Raw genomic sequence first — 13,943 nt, forward strand, 5'->3', positions numbered from 1 at the left:
GATATCAAGACGCTCTGAAAGTAGTCAGTCAATGGGTTGACGATTCGTACCATTGAAGCACCTTGGCAAGTAGACCCGAGTGGAACAATATAACTGCTCATTGCTATAAGCCCGAATGACTAATGAACGAATAATTTAAATTTAAATTAAATTGTGTATCCAGCTTACCGCTTACTCACCCAAAGTTATAATGGGATATGAAAATTAGCGGCCAAAGACGATTATGTGGATCCCTGAATTTTTGACACTTGACGGATTTATGGTATTAGGATAATCTGTAAGGGTGACTTTGTTTAGTTCTGAAACTCCATTTTGAAAAATGTCTATAACATTGTTATGTTATTTAGGTCATAAAAATCATAAAGACGACGTTCAATCCATGGACCTGCCACATCTATCTTTCTATTTATATATATTTATCTAATACATAATTATTAATACTTACTGATACGGTGTAAAACGTGAGAAAACCGCCAAGATTAAGACATGAAAATGGACGGCGTGTGTCACACGTAAGGATTAGAAGGAAACTTTTGTGAATAATAATAACAAAATTTTAATTGCCTCTACAGAAAACTGCTTTTGACAGGTTCATGCCGATACCTGCAGCATAAACCTGATATGATAAGACCTGAAGAAAATATACTTAACATACCACTACACAGAAATGTGGAAAAAGTAAGCATCGTAGTCTAGATATAATATAAAATTGCATTGGTTCTAAAATCATAAAATACCTGTATAATACTCGGCATATCGCAGGGGAGCATACAATTTTGTTTGTATTAACGTAAAACTGAGTACAACTACTCATAAATTTTAATAACGAAACATGAAATTCTGTATCAACATTCATAGATGCTACGCTTTAGCACCCCTGCGGTGGCCACTTTTGCAAAATATAAGAGAAAATTTCGCGTGAAAATGAAAAGACTTCTGGGAGGTGTTGATTGTTCTTCATTTGGCATTTTTCAAGTTTTGAATATTATGTAAGTATAATAATTCCTGTTTTCTTCTCTTGGTAAGGATTATAGCATTAATTACATATATGTCTCTTGAAATACTTTGTTTATAATAATTTAAAATTGTCAACAGTGTGTTTAATATAATATGAGTAACTTAAAAAACTTTTATTTTTTGATAGGTATATTTAGACATTTCTCTCAAGACAACATTCCTAGGTGTGCGCCTTGTTTGGCAAAGGCCTTCTGCAAATCCTTTTGGGTACTAGTTTAAAACTTTGTTGGTCCACTTTTCTGTTCCTCTTAACATCCGCAAAAAGCTCTTCCAAGCTTTCATTAGTGCGTTGCCAGCCTTTTTAAAATTGGTTCGCCTTTTTCTTTAAATACTTCAGTGGCCTCCTCATACTACATAGTACCACCGCGGTAAAAACTAGATAAAAAACGCTCAGTTGTGAAACGTCGAACGTCGAGATAATATGGATGATATTTTGTATTTTGCCTTGACGTCCTATAATGAAACACACCTGCAAGTAATAGTGCGAACAATTTCTGTGAACACTTTCCATGGTAAATGCGGTTATCTTTTGTCTTTTAACAGATTTATACAAATATTAATTCTATAAATAATATTGGTATAAATGAGAATAAAACAATTCTGTTAGCATCAAATTACCATTCAGTTAATTTAAGCAGGTCCACATAGCGGCATTTTAATTAACTTTCCCGAATTCAACGTGATTTGAATTATGTGCCTATGTCTGAACACAGTATTTTACCATTTACGGTCCTCATTTTAGATTTTATGCATTATTTACTCGTGTACAATTAGTGCAACTTTAATTCCGTAGCAGCGTTCTTGGCTCTAAATTTAAATTATATGTTGAAGCAAGAACGGTACTGTTTTGCGATATTAAATACACGCTTAGCACACTATCTGTGTTGAAGAGTGGGTAAGAAATATCTATATTATTTATTTTATTTATTTATTTATTGGTGGAAAGAAATTGGTGTGTAACCAAAAGTTATAACGATGCTTTTTGCTATAGTTGTTCTATTTTATATTTTCGACATAAATATCGCCAACGTCCATACCACGTTGAATACACCGGTTCTCGTCCGATCACCGAAGTTAAGCAACGTCGGGCGAGGTCAGTACTTGGATGGGTGACCGCCTGGGAACACCTCGTGATGTTGGCATTTTTTCTTTTTGTGTATATGAAATGAAATTTATTTTTGGAATCACTTAACTAAATTTGTCTTGTTTTTCTTTCGAGAGATCAAACGTACACCAGAATCCCTGTACAATAATTGCCGTGTCCCTAGTTTCCTTGCAAAATACATCACCTTTAAAAAAATATTCATTGTAATAAATAAAAAAATAATGTTCCAGGAAAATGTAATAAAATTCTGCGAATTCAAACTGGTGAACTAAAATCGGAGATGAACCAGATGACACTGAATTAAAAGAACTGATACACAAAATACGAAATATGCTTATTAATTTTGCCACCATTTTTATATTGAGGTTATTTTACTATTTAATCCCTGCGTAGCAAAACGACATCATCCTTCTTCCTCTTTTAAATTCCTGGTCTCTTGAAACTTTAATAAACGAAATAAATATAATATTATAACAAAAATTAATCGAAAGGAACTTCCATCCGGGTGTTTCTTGACACCTATCAAGTTTTTTACATAAAATAACTATTATTAAGATTTTAGCAAAGATATAGTACACACTGTAAATACCATTTCCGGGAAACAGATGGCGCTAGCTGGCATTAACTTTGGTAATTTAAATGAGAATTATCAGTGTTCGTCGCCTATGCGGGCTTTAAATCGCGCTAGTTTGCAATTCTATTTTAATTGTGAAAGCAACGACACGGATTGCCTTTGGTTAGCGCAAGTAATACAAAGCATCCTATTTACAAATGCAGCAATAAAAATCAGTAGCTTCAATCTTTTTTTATGTCTGGGCCTCAGATTTCTGTATCTATTTTATGATCATGTATTAATTTAACAGACTTTTAGGTTTAAGGCAAGCCGAAGAACTCACGATTCACGAGAAGTGGAAACAATTGGGGGAGGCCTATGTCAACAGACAACCTGACCAAAGTGGTTGATAATAAATTATTACTTTCGCTATGTAAATTAGATTTAAGTATACTACTGTTTAAAAAGTATAGCATGTGAGTTAAAAAGGTCAGCGAATAAAGGGCTTTTATTATTATTATTATAACTATTTCTTTTTTTTATATTTCCTTAATTATGTTGCCTGGAATAGATCGCTTGTTAGCAATAAAGCCCGTTGCATCCTAAATATAACATATTATGTTATCTGTATATGTACCATTTAATACACCAAAGTGTTGATATAAATAAAATATACAAAAGGCATACAAAATAAATTATCGTAAAGTACTTTCCATTACGTAATGTTCAGAGTGCATTAACACCTTTGATGTTAAAACGGCAGGAAGTCTGCAAACTAGCGACTAACGACCTCGCGTGACGAATCAGGGCGGTTCGCAAGTTGCCCAATAAATTAATTTTACGATCGCCATATTTATGAGTGCTATTTTCAAAATTGACTAAGAAGTACGTTTATGATGATTGCTATTTTCTTAACTTAATTGTAAGTCTTGTGTAAGTTTAAAGTAAAATACTATACCTACTATATTGTTTGTTTCATTAATATTTTGTATTACTAGATAACGTTGAGGTTCTATATTTTTTATATAGCAATTGGTTCTGCACTTCATGCACTTTACTCATCATATTTCTTTTTTTTGTCTTTTACTAGGGTTGTCTGGAAGAAATTCCTTTTAATAAGGTTGCCTGTTGCCTATTACTTATTTTATCTACGCTTATTTTCGGATAAAATATTATTTTTGTTTGATTAGTGTATTTCTTTATTATTAAATTAAATATATACATCAGATTGAGCCTGAAAGACAAAAATCAGGTCGGCGCACTATGGAAAATCAAGGTCTGTTTCATAAAAAATTGATAACTTTTTTATTTGTCAAAAAAGTCGACTGAATTTTTGCTTTTTACATAGGCCTTCAAATTAAGTTTTTGAAGGCGTTACGCGTTTTTCTTTCATATACGTACTTTAATAGTATAAATAAATAACATAAAACAATAGTTAAAATAAATTGCCTTTATTTTATTTCTGTCTGGACAAAATTGCGGATTAAAACTTATTTGTACATTACTTTGTATATAGATCATACCTATTTCTACAAGTAATTAAAAGGATATTTATTCAATAAGATATTTAAAGTTAGACAATACAAATTTTGTAAAATTTTCATTTAAGTACTTTAAAAATATGTACATTAATGTATAAATTACCTTGCGAAATGACTGCAAAATAAAGATCACTCTATTATCGAAACATTACCGGAAACTAGTCAATTAAAAACTTCAACATTAGAAACCACAATACACAGAGGTTTTCTGTTTTCTGACTTGTAGCTTACTTTTCACGATAACTTCCGAAACCACAGGTTTCCGCTGACTTTAATAAATGTTATTCTTGAATATCTATGCTACAAAACATCGGCAACTGTCAAAAGTCTCGACAAAGTTAGAACCTGTCTTTGTTTTCCTCACTTACTGATATTTTTTTTTACAAAAATGTAATCATAAAACCATATTATATTTGTGTTAAAATTTGTAATTAATGGGCTTTCTAAAAATGTATTAAACTTTATAATATTTACCTATTTTTTGAAAGAAATCGATTTTAAAAGATTGCAGCGAACAGCTATGAAATAGACATTCTGTGACATACTTTAGGCAATCAAATAAAACATATTTCTAATGAAAATCATGCATACCTACTATAATAGAAGAAGAGTTTTTTAGACGTTGACTTTAAGAACTGAGAATCCAGTTATAATGAAGTTAAGCTTTACAATCCTTCAAAAGTTAACTCTTAGATCGAGTTTAACATTGAAGGATGGGCCAATATAACCGATAGTTAAATATTGGCTCGCTCATCCATCACTGACGATGTCCGACAACCTTTGAAACTTTTGTATAACTTTAAATCTATCGATTTTATACTTCGTAAACTAAAATTGATTTTCATTTTTTGTGACGTTGAAAACTGTCGCTAAAGCACTTAGCCTTTTAGTTTGTGAACATGAACTCTCTCTGAATTAAAATATGTAGCCTCATATATAATCAGAGTTTATTATATTTAAAATAATTATATAATAAAATATGACATCACAAAATTTACACCCATGCATGCACATCAATTATATTAGAGCATGAGATATCAAGGGAAAATTAACAACAGACAACAAAAACAAACAAATAATATTTAAAAAAATATAGGTAAATAAATATAAATCTAATTAAAAGTATGATAAGCAATGTTACAATAAGCTGGTAGATTGTTGCAAAACACATTCATATTTTCATCAATGTTAGTAATCAGGTTTTAAGAATTAGAGCCTATTCATTGGACCATTAAAAGCAGAAAATAATCGATATATTCGATTTTAATTTCTGGTATGTCTAGGATTCTTTTGCTACTTCAATTTCTGTGTATTTTATCTAGTATAAATATTGATGAGTATATAGAATTTTAGCCAATTTCATTTTTCATAACAATATAAAATTATAACCATTTATGTACTTATATACTAAATTTATCTGATTCTTTTCCAAATTTCGCTCCTATTTCCAATCATTAAAAAAAATCTTATAATGCACTTCCTAACTTTTTTGTATGGCTGACGCGCAGGCGAAGAAAGGGGAAAGAGACTAGGATTACAAGGAATATAAAATTTAGCAAACCTTCTTCTATTAAAGCTTAATGTTTATACAAATATACTAGCTCAAAGGAGTCATGTCACATTATGTATAGGGCTCCTCCAAATTCTCTTACTTTTCCCTCTACTGTAATTTACGAAACGCCGATATTATATATATCCAATTTTTCTGAATAGCTTTATCGAAATACTTAAAGAGATCATCCGGCATCAATTAACTATTTACGTCAACAGCCGTAAAGTCGAGCCGAAAACAGTTTCGATATTTTGATTGCAATAAATCGGAATTCAATTTGCAGTGTTTTAAAAATTCCTACCGAATTCATTGTCATACGATTTTCAGACGTGTGCTCCGAATATTGCGCTTTAAAAACGCATGAGATCTACAATATTATAAATCGATGAATTTTAAATCTTATATCCATAGTCTAAAGTTCAGTGTTGCATGTGTATAGTACAATCAATACCGGAAGTTTTATATTATGTTTTTCGGCAAGGGCATATTAAGAGTGTAAATAAAAGGCATATAGCGGAGTACCATGAGTAACGCTTTCAGGAGTACTGATATTCAATAAAAAATAAAAAATAAATCAGTGGCGCTGCAACCTCTTTAGGTCCTGGCCTCAAATTTCTGAATCTGTATCGTGATCATTTTTAAATCTAATAGGCAAGTAGGTGATCAGCCTTCAGTGCCTGACACACGTCGTCGACTTTTTGGGTCTAAGACATTTGGTTTCCTCGCGATGTTTTCCTTCACCGTTAGAGCAAATGTTAAATGCGCAATAGAAAGAAAGTCCATAGGTGCACAGACCGGGATCGAACCTACGGCCTCAGGTATAAGAGTCGCACGCTGAAGCCACTAGGCCAACACTGCTCTGATATTCAATAGTAAACAATAAATTACGCTCTTCTTTTTACTCACAATATCTTGGAGCAAGTGTAGTTATGAATCGCATCAGAAACTGTTGAAGTTTGAAAAATAAAATACAATACACTGAAGTGTTTCTGAAACGATTCCAGGTCCTACAAAAAAGAACGTCCCAATTCTTAAAAGGCCTGCATGGCACTTGCGAGAGTTTCCAGATTAAACTAATCGCATCCATAAATTTTTTAAGTGATACTTTTTTTGGCGTATGAGTGATATTTTTTTAACGGATGAAACGTCATGAAGAAGTGCAGCGTTTTTGTCGAAGAAATGGGAGAGAGAGTGATCGAGAAAAAATACTGTATTCGTTAAATAATTATGTACATATTACAACTTTAGATGGCAATTCTGTCGTCTAACGTCTTGTGCTGTAAACGCAGATTTTGTATTTATTTATATCATCTGCGGGTTTTTTTAATCAAAATATAGTGCGTGAACGGCCTCCGTGAGATAGAAGTGAAACTTTGTGACGTGGAAATGAAAATAGGAATGGGTAGAAATTGATTTTTAATGAAATCATATTCTTGCTTTATGACAAACTTTATTACAAGTGACAAATGATGGCATCATGTAATTTTTGAGTAGAGTATATCAATATCCAAATCTATAATATTATGTACAATGGGATTATGATAAGATATGAAATTACGCATTCACTCTCGCTCTGTGTCTTTCTATTATCTCTCCCCATTGAACGTTTATAGTGGTTTCATACCCCCTCCAACCTTGTTGGAAGTCGCATTAGAAGTTTCGCTTCAATAAAAAAATATTCTACTTCTATCAAGTTCGTAGTCATAAGCTTGGAGTTAACTAAGAACTGCCATAACTCTGAACAAAGTTAGAATATACTTCGGTCCCCATTACTATACGTAGCTGTAAGTACACACTTACCATTTCGTGATTTCCATATTTTCTGGAACCACTTTTTCACTTCATAATTGAAATATAAATTTTAATATTGCCAATCGCATTACTAATTTGTATGATTACAAAATTCTTAACTTTACTATAAAAATCGTATGTTTTTAAGCTATTGCATAGATTTTATCGCGGGCTATGAGAGCGGCGACTCGATCAAGCAATTCCGTAACGGAAAATCTATCACACGATGACGGAATATAGGTGCGGCCAATAAGCGTTAGAGCGGGACATAACGCATACTGCGTATTCACATCTCTCTGACGAGATCGGTGGCGTAAGTGTGGCCGGTGCAGCCGGTACGCGTTAGAGTGAGACCGACTATACATATAGGCGTGTTAGTCTGAGTCTGGTAGAGTGGTAGATTGAATTAATATCAAAGAAAAAAAATACTGCATAAATGAAAAATTAATTAATTAATTATAAATAATTATAATTTCATAAGTTGACAGAAAATGCTATCTATCTATCTCTATATATATATATATATATCTTTACCGCGGCAGTCCCCGAGAGCCACACGTTGTTTTAACTTCAACATTTAACGTTATTTGTGTATTTCTGTACCTGTTAGATTTCAATTTAAGGGTATGATTCACAATGTCCGGATAAATTCCAAATAAGCTATTTAATACTTATTTGTTGGATAAACAGTATTTTTGCGTTTCACGACAGTCAGATAGCGCTATTTAAAAACATATACGTTTATTTTGGAACATAAGAACATAAGAAGAACTTAAGACTTATCCCACATTTGTCATGTAAAGTATCTTATTCGGAGCTTTTATCTTTCGAATAATTTATGTGTTTGCATACCTTGTGAAACAGGCCCTTAATATTATTACAAGTATATAAGGCTACGGCGCTGTTAATATATCGATATATCAAACATATCACCAGCATAAATAATCTGAACACAGACTAATTACAACAAAGTCGTCGCCTCAACAAATATCAGCCGCAAACATAAAAAAGTACGAATGGGAACCATTTGTACACAAATAACAGGTGCGTTGCCAGTCAGCAAACAATCAGAGATATTAAACCCGCTGAAATTAGCAAAAATGTTATTCAACATTTACCTACGTACAAAATTGGTATTACACTAACTCCTCTGGGTCTTAGCGTATCTATATTAAGCTGGATTCTCTGGAAGAGATATTACTGCGTCAATATTATTTTAGGCGATTCCCATAGCGGATTACTTGTGCTTAAATGAAATAATGAAGACAGCAAGGTATCTCAGTCCTGGTCTATTAAATAAATAAAAACTTGCTTTTATGTTCGGCGAATATCACGAATAATTCTGAAAGAATTGTAAAACAACATATGCGGTCCAAATCCATAATGGTTTGAGGCACACTATTTCTGTAGAGGTTCTATTGTGTCAGAGATTAGGACAGGGTTCGAGTGTTTTTTACGTCGGCTTTTTCTCATGGCCTACAACCTCTGTCTTCTTTGCCGATTAGTAGGGATGTCTACTGAAACAAATATAATGACGTGGAATAAAGGATACCTGTATCTTATATTTCATAATTAATATAAACAAACAAAGACAGCTAATTTAGATAAATAGTTATAATCTATTAATAATAGTATAATTATTATACCCAGAAATCCTAAATCTTTTTAATATTTTGATAAAGCATACGTACTCTTAAGGCCCGGTCTAAGGTTAGATTTCTGAATCTGTTTCATGATCATTTTTTAAAATCTAATAGGCAAGTAGGTGATCAGCCTCCAGTGTCTGACACACGTCGTCGCTTTTTGGATCTAAAACACGTCGGTTTCTTCACGATGTTTTCCTTCACCGTTCGAGCAAATGTTAAATGCGCACATAGTAAGAAAGTCCATTGGTGCAGTCGGGGATCGAACTTACGACCTCAGGTATGAGAGTCGCACGCTGAAGCCACTAGGCCAACACTGCTCTAATAACTAACATAATAGATTTTTTAATATTCACCAAATTTTATATTAACATAATATGTACCTATGAGTTTATACTTAACACCATTTCTTCAAGTTATGCGAATTCTTAAGTAGTCGAATTCAAATAAGATCTGGAGACTGTCTCAAACAATTTTGAGGGAAGTCAACGACCCTTGACTTCCCAAGATATCTCTCTAATAATTCGTATAAGCGTTCTCATTTATATTAATATTTATTTTATAATATTTTTTCCTTTTGTAAAGGGCTTTAATCTCTTTTTTAATTAAATTTCAATATAAAGAATCTTTATATTGAAAAATAATAACTTTTATGATCCAAAACATTATTAACATATCTTAATAAAATGGACAAAACAACCTCTTCTTGGTTCTTTATTTTATTTTATTTAAACAATTCGATGGTGACAGGCCACTGCGAACTAGAATTAGAAGTTTTGTATTTATCGCATTGGATAATCATTTTAAATGATTCCACATAATATCATGTTAGTTATCTGGTTTACACAGCGAATTTAAATTAAATTTTTTGAATAATTTTTTGAAAATGCATTTTTCATCATCAATAGCTTCTTCTATCTTCTTTATCATCGGGTTTGCTGTCATATATTTTAATTACATGCTGATAATTCAATGCATTCTATGTAAATTATTTATAAAATTATTTCATGTTATATTTGCTTAAAAACTCAATATAAAATCGTATAAAATACAGCGATCAATAAGCTTAACGAGGGACCTTGAGTCGGCATCGAGTTGAGTATTCTTGAAGAGAAGCAGAAGACGGCAAACGTCAGCTTTTGATTCCACTCCATACTTGATCTGTGTCAAGTTGTCAACCAACTAGAGTGACCACATCTTACGATATTAAACTGGTATTTCATATCAATAAACGTTTAAGTGCAAAAAGCTATAAACAAAACTATTAGAAAAATAAGCTTTTGAAATTTTGAATGAACTCGGTTAACAAAATATCTAAAAAAATCTGGATGATGAAGTGAAATTTCACTCTGTTAGTAAGCGTTTTTAAGTACAATTTTGTATTATGTTTAATCTACATATAACAGTACGGTTCATAATTTTCTCAATCCATGCTCATCCGAACTTCATTACGTAAGTGAAAATCGAGTGATGTTGATTAAGTCTCTGATAGACTTGACTGCATTGCAGTTTTCTCACAGATTTAACGATACTGCATCGCCACATTTCAAAGAGACTTTGAAATGAATCTCTGAAGCAATTAAGATCCGCTTTACACGGAAGACAAGACAGTAGGTAATCCTTTATAAATCCCACACGGTAATACTAATGATAATTAATTATAACTTATTCAATTCAAATAAATTAGTAACGTAACAACCTTTTTAGGTTTTCATTATTATATTCTAAAATGTAATGAAACGATTTTATCGTCAATCATTAAATCTAACAGCAGTAATACCTATTTATCATCATTGAAATCACGATACAAATCAAAGTTAATATCTCACGTTAACATCAAACATTTAACGAATATCAGTTATTGATGCAATATGATTTGGAATCTCCATTCAGTATCGACAATTTACGAAATATCTACTGTAACGTGTATATTTTGATTTGTAATATCTATTAAATCTACGCAACACGGACCAAATTTGTGTCTAGTTGCGGAAAATGAGTCCATCTATCTATTAGATCTATCCTATAAAATTACGTTATATTGTTTGATTGAATGCGCTTATGACACTGACCATCATACGCTAGAGGTAGCTTTTTAAAATAAAGCTTCTTAAACTTTCTGCATCTTCTACCTCATTTACCATGGAGAGTGTTCGAAGGAGTTCTCATTAATAATAATAATAATTTTCGAAATTCCACTCTTATCCGTCGTTCCATTGAAGTATTTCCAAACCAATTTGACTTAGGGTCCTCAAAGACGAGCGTACCAAAAACCGGCCGGCAACTTGCGAGTCCTCTGGCATTGCAAGGGCCCATGGGCGGCGGTATCACTTAACATTAAATGAGCCACCTGCCCGATTACCCCCTGTCCTATAGAAAACTAACATGAACTAGATATTATATATTTACAAGGGGCGTTTCGCTAGCCATATTAAGTTGACATGCCGTAGAGATTTTACAAAAAAACATTTTTGATTAGTTTATGCTGCAGACAGCTTTATTGGAATCAAAGAAGAATATTCCCACGTAATGAAGTTAATATCTTGAGAAAGAATTCTTTATCTGCTTAAACGATTCATTCAATATTTATTCAAACGATTCAGTAATTATAATTAAATGAAAATATATTTTCTTTTAAAATTATAACGTAGTTTTATGTTCAACCAAGTTCCCAATTAAAAACTAAAGAGAACTAGATTCATATTTTATTAATATTAGATATCAAAGATATTCTCTTAAATAATAATAATAATAAATAGCTAATGTATGGAAATATCATTATTAAATCCAATAAATACGATTCCTTCAAGAAAAGAGCGTACAATTTTATTTTATAGAACAGGGGGCAAACGGGCAGGAGGCTCGCCTGATGTTAAGTGATACCGCCGCCCATGGACACTCTCGATGCCAGAGGGCTCGCGGGTGCGTTGCCAGCCTTTTAAGAATTTGTATGCTCTTTTCTTGAAAGAATAATATTTATTAACTTAATAATGATATTTCCATACATTAGCTATTTTTAAGAAGATATCTTTGATATCTAATATTAATAAAACTGATGCTAAGTGATACCGCCTTTCTCTGATTAAACTGACCGAATATACAAAAGAATCAAACGACTACAAATAAACGATCGCATAGAAGCTCCTACAAAATGGTTTCACTTTACAGTGTTTCAGACAAGGGATTTAAGAATATCAGAGAATCCATTAAAATAAATTATACATACCGAAAAAGGTCTTAATGGAATCGGTAAATGCTGTATACGTTTAAGGCAGGATTATATTTTTCTCAAAGGACATAATCTTATACATCGGTTACGAGGTTTAATATGGTCTGTGAGTGCACCTTTATGTTTAAACATTGTGAGTTAAATCGTTAATACATATAAACCATAAAATATATTAGTATATAGCTTATATTTGATAGATATATACTAACATGATAAATTGTGGAAGAGTTTTTAGTGTTACTTAATATTTCTAAGACGAAAGGTATGTATATTATTAATTATACATTTTTTAAGATGTTATTTGTATGCTGTAAATAAATAAATAATAACTAATAACAAAAAAAAAAAACTGCACTGCACAGATTGCTGAGTTTTAGGTACAGTTTTCTTATATAAAATATATACATAGATAACTCAACATTATTTCTCCATCTCTTTACTTGTCTCTGTGGGAGAAGACTACAAAATAAAAGCGTAAGCATAAACGTGATCTTGGGTCGACGGTTGCAAGTCTTCTCTAGCTGTTTCTCCTTCACTTACGGCAAGAGAGACTGTGTTGGGATTAGATAATGTGTGCTATAACAAGACAGAAGTGTTGATAGACCGACACTTGAATTGAGTCAATAATGTGTGTTTCGTTATACTACAATAAATAGACGTGTACACTGATGCATTTGTTTCTTTATTTTTTTTTTGCTTTATACACTTTACAATTCAAACAATCATTGGAAATAAAAACTTCAAAATAGAGTTTTCAACTTTTTTCCAAATAATAGTCCTATTAGCTGGGAGTGAATTAAATTCTTATAAACATTGTATATAGGCCGAGTGGAAAACGTCACTGGGAAGATTAATAGATCAAGTAACAATTTATAAGGTGAAGGTAACGACGCAAGACATTATTTGTGTCCCTATGAGAGACCTGTCTTGAGCCCATTCTGCTTAAAGATTAATCTTCAAGCTGTCTGACCGCGGCATTTCTATTATAACGAATAAGATGCGTCCTTTAAGTTCTTTCTATTATAATAAATTATCGTAACATTTATCATCATATAAAGGGCGTCCATGAGCTCGTTTATATAATAAAAAAGAAATACAAAATATTATTTACACAAATCAATTGGTTGCTGTTTATTGCAACAAGGTACATAGAAGATATACAAGATCTACATATAAAGGTGTTTTAGATTTTTTTAAAGATATTATAACAATACACAAACCGTCATTGTAAAGCTGTAGTGTTGCTGTACACAAGAAAAATTCACATATTTACAAATGCAAAAGGCTCTTTATATTCACAGTATAATTATATATATGTTTTTCTAGATCCTTTCCAGAACAAAATGTATTGTACATACATCGACATGTATTCTACAATCATTACGTCAAATCTGTCTATCGATCCAGAGAATAGCATGTTCAAGTAAACAAACTCTTTAGATATCAAAAATATTTTTTTTTCATAACTAACCGTTTGGCCATATCACACCTAATATAAAGTGAGATATTTTT

The 13,943-nt window shown here is 31.9% G+C and overlaps 1 protein-coding gene and 1 non-coding gene across 2 annotated transcripts in view; one reads left to right on the forward strand and one right to left on the reverse strand.

The window, feature by feature from the left end:
- LOC110991764 (glutamate receptor-interacting protein 2) overlaps positions 1-13,943 on the reverse strand; it is a 169,016-nt gene that overhangs the window by 85,197 nt on the left and 69,876 nt on the right. The gene's annotated exons all lie outside the window — the stretch shown is intronic.
- LOC123689891 lies at positions 2,041-2,159 on the forward strand. The gene has a single exon (XR_006750758.1). It is a non-coding gene; the product is annotated as a 5S ribosomal RNA (ribosomal RNA).

Source organism: Pieris rapae, chromosome 16 (assembly GCF_905147795.1).
Source record: "Pieris rapae chromosome 16, ilPieRapa1.1, whole genome shotgun sequence".
NCBI lineage: Eukaryota > Metazoa > Arthropoda > Insecta > Lepidoptera > Pieridae > Pieris > Pieris rapae.